This window comes from Triticum aestivum, chromosome 1A (genome assembly GCF_018294505.1).
Source record: "Triticum aestivum cultivar Chinese Spring chromosome 1A, IWGSC CS RefSeq v2.1, whole genome shotgun sequence".
Classification (NCBI taxonomy): domain Eukaryota; kingdom Viridiplantae; phylum Streptophyta; class Magnoliopsida; order Poales; family Poaceae; genus Triticum; species Triticum aestivum.
The window spans coordinates 560,812,432-560,816,971 of record NC_057794.1 but is presented as its reverse complement, the minus strand read 5'-3'; positions in this window follow the sequence as shown (position 1 = coordinate 560,816,971).

Here is a 4,540-nt window from a genome sequence, read left to right as displayed (position 1 = left end):
CCCGTGCGCCTCGACCCCGCCGGCTCGCCTCTACGCCCTATCGCCATCGCCGACCTTCCCGTCGCCGGAGACTTTCCCCAGCCGGCGCCTCGCCGTCCATGTCGCCAACGACGCCACTCGACTCTGCCCCGCCGCGTCCCCGACGCCTCCGCACCGGTGCCGCCCCGTTTGTGACCGCACCGTGGCCGGAACCCGCCGGAATGCCTCGTCCCCATTGCTCGCGTCCCCGTCTCTCCATCGCCGGCGCCATCACGCCTCGCCGCCCAACTCCCCTGCAACGGGGGTGAGAACCCTATCCCCCTGCTTCCCTCTCCTCGTCGTCCTGCTCTTGTTCTGCCCGCGCCCAGTCGCGCTCCGCCACCCTGAGTAGCCCCTGCACCGAGGTCACCATGCACTGGCCTCGCCTGGCCCGCGCCTAACCCCGGCCAACGCGCCATCGTGCGCGCACGCCTATCGCCTCATCGTCCCGCTCCACCCTGCTACCGTTGCCAGTTGCCGCCGCACTCCACCCCGCCGTGGCCTCGCTGCTACCATCCCCGGCGCCCGCCCCACGTCGGCGCCCAGCCACACACAGGCGGGCTGCGGCCAGTGCCCGCATGCCCAGTGCCCGTAACCCGCCTGTGCCAGCGCCCGTTACGGCCCTTTAGGCCAATGACAACCGGGGCCCACCCCCCTTGAACGTTATAAATAAAAAGAAATAAATGCATTTAATAAAGATTTTAATTATTAATTAATTAATTAATTAGTGAATTAATTAAGTTAATTAGATCTGTTAAATTAATTAATCACTTATTAAACTAACTAATAGATTAACTACAGAGTATGACACATGGACCCCAACGGTCAGAATTGACCCAGTTAACTGCTGACTGGACCCTCCCGGACCCCACCTGTCAGCCTCACATTGCATTCTGTTGGGTACAACTCTGTGTACCCCTAGCATTTTAATATTTTGTTATGAATTAATAATAATTAAAAAAATGATTAAAACTTTGATAATTAATATAAAATAAACCGTAGCTCGGATCGAAAAACTTTGTATATGAAAGTTTCTCAGAACGGCAAGACGAATCCAGATACGCAGCCCGTTCGTCCGCCACACACCTCTAGCATACCGAACACGCAACTTTTCCCCTTCGGTTCCTCTGTCCGAAAACGCGAAACACCGGGAATACTTTCTCGGATGTTTCCCCCCTTCACCGGTATTACCTCATACCGTGTTAGGGCACGCCTAGCATCACGCATTGCTTTGTCATGCATCGTTATGCATCTGTTTGCATTGTATTCATTGTTTCTTCCCCCTCTTCTCTCCGGTAGACTACGAGACCGATGCTGCTGCTGCCCAGTTCGACTACGGAGTTGACGACCCCTTCTTGCCAGAGCAACCAGGCAAGCCCCCCCCTTGATCACCAGATATCGCCTATTCTTCTCTATACTGCTTGCATTAGAGTAGTGTAGCATGTTACTGTTTTCCGTTAATCCTATTCTGATGCATAGCCTGTCATTGTTGCTACAGTCATTGATACCTTACTCGCAATCCTAAATGCTTAGTATAGGATGCTAGTTTATCATCATTGGCCCTACCTTCTTGTCAGTCTGCCTTGCTATACTATTGGGCCGTGATCACTCGGGAGGTGATCACGGGTATATACTATACATACATACATATTATACAGATGGTGACTAAAGTCGGGTCAGCTCGATGAGTACCCGCAAGTGATTCTGATGAGGGGGCTGAAAGGACAGGTGGCTCCATCCCGGTAGAGGTGGGCCTGGGTTCCCGACGGCCCCCGACTGTCACTTTGTGGCGGAGCGACAGGGCAGGTTGAGACCACCTAGGAGAGGGGTGGGCCTGGCCCTGGTCGGCGTTCGCGGATACTTAACACGCTTAACGAGATCTTGGTATTTGATCTGAGTCTGGCCATTTGGTCTATACGCACTAACCATCTACGTGGGAGTAGTTATGGGTATCCCGACGTCGTGGTATCAGCCGAAGCACTTCAGACGTCAGCGACGGAGCAGCGCGCGCCGGATTGGACTGGAACGCCTGCTAGGCTAGGTCTGCTTCCGGCCGCCCTCGCAACGTGCAGGTGTGCTATGGGCGATGGGCCCAGACCCCTGTGCGCTTAGGTTTAGACCGGCGTGCTGGCCTCTCTGTTGTGCCTAGGTGGGGCTGCGACGTGTTGATCTTCCGCGGCCGGGCATGACCCAGGAAAGTGTGTCCGGCCAAATGGGATCAAGCGTGTTGGGTTATGTGGTGCACCCCTGCAGGGAAGTTAATCTATTCGAATAGCCGTGATCTTCGGTAACAGGACGACTTGGAGTTGTACCTTGACCTTATGATAACTAGAACCGGATACTTAATAAAACACACCCTTCCAAGTTCCACAGACAACCCGGTGATCGCTTTTCCACATGGCGACGAGGGGAGGATCGCCGGGTAGGATTATGCTATGCGATGCTACTGGAGATGCTACTTGGAGATGCTACTTGGAGATGCTACTTGGAGGACTTCAATCTACTCTCTTCTACATGCTGCAAGATGGAGGCTGCCAGAAGCGTAGTCTTCGATAGGACTAGCTATCCCCCTCTCACTCTGGCATTCTGCAGTTCAGTCCACTGATATGGCCTCCTTACACATATACCCATGCATATGTAGTGTAGTTCCTTGCTTGCGAGTACTTTTGATGAGTACTCACGGTTGCTTTCTCCCCCCTTTTCCCCCTTTCCTTTATTTCTGGTTGTCGCAACCAGATGATGGAGTCCAGGAGCCAGACGCCACCGTCGACGATGACTCCTACTACACTGGAGGTGCCTACTACTACGTGCAGCCCGCTGACGATGACCAGGAGTAGTTTAGGAGGATCCCAGGCAGGAGGCCTGCGCCTCTTTCGATCTGTATCCCAGTTTGTGCTAGCCTTCTTAAGGCAAACTTGTTTAACTTATGTCTGTACTCAGATATTGTTGCTTTCGCTGACTCGTCTATGATCGAGCATTTGTATTCGAGCCCTCGAGGCCCCTGGCTTGTATTATGATGCTTGTATGACTTATTTATGTTTTTAGAGTTGTGTTGTGATATCTTCCCGTGAGTCCCTGATCTTGATCGTACACATTTGCGTGCATGATTAGTGTACGATTGAATCGGGGGCGTCACATCGACACAAGGGGAGCCAAAGAATATTCTCAAGTATTAGCAGCTGAGTTGTCAATTCAACCACACCAGGAAACTTAATATCTGCAGCAAAGTGTTTAGTAGCAAAGTAATGTGATAGTAGTGGTAACGGTAGCAAAAGGAATATGTTTGGTTTTATAGTGATTGTAACAGTAGCAGCGGAAAAGTAAATGAGCGAAGAACAATATATGAAAAGATCGTAGGCATTGGATCAGTGATGGAGAATTATGTCGGATGCGATTATTCATGCAACAGTTATAACATAGGGTGACACAGAACTAGCTCCAATTCATCAATGTAATGTAGGCATGTATTCCGAATATAGTCATACGTGCTTATGGAAAAGAACTTGCATGACATCTTTTGTCCTACCGTCCCGTGGCAGCGGGGTCCTATTGGAAACTAAGGGATATTAAGGCCTCCTTTTAATAGTGTACCGGACCAAAGCATTAACACATAGTGAATACATGAACTCCTCAAACTACGGTCATCACCGGGAGTGGTCCTGACTATTGACACTTCGGGGTTACCGAATCATAATAGATAGTAGGTGACTACAGACTTGCAAGATAGGATCAAGAACTCACATATATTCATGAAAACATAATAGGTTCAGATCTGAAATCATGGCACTCGGGCCCTAGTGACAAGCATTAAGCATAGCAAAGTCATAGCAACATCAATCTCAAAACATAGTGGATACTAGGGATCAAACCCTAACAAAACTTACTCGATTACATGATAAATCTCATCCAACCCATCACCGTCCAGCAAGCCTACGATGCAATTACTCATGCACGGCGGTGAGCATCATGGAATTGGTGATGGAGGAAGGTTAATGATGACGATGGCGACGGATTCCCCTCCCCGGAGCCCCGAACGGACTCCAGATCAGCCCTCCCGAGAGAGTTTAGAGCTTGGCGGCGGCTCCATATCATAAAACGCGATGAATCCTTCTCTATGATTTTGTTTCTGCCCGAAAGTGAATATATGGAGTTGGAGTTGAGGTCGGTGGAGCGTCAGGGGGCCCACGAGGCAGGGGCGCGCCCAGGGGGGTAGGCGTGCCCCCCACCCTCGTGGATAGGGTGTAGGCCCCCTGACGTGGATCTTTCTTCCAGTATTTTTTATATATTCCAAAAACAGTCTCCGTTGATTTCCAGGTCATTCCGAGGACTTCTATTTCTGCACAAAAATAACACCATGGCAATTCTGCTGAAAACAACGTCAGTCCGGGTTAGTTCCATTCAAATCATGTAAGTTGGAGTCCAAAACAAGGGCAAAAGTGTTTGGAAAAGTAGATACGACGGAGACGTATCATTCCCTGGCAGAACAGCTCCGCCGGAGCCCTAGATTGGTTCCCCCAAGGTT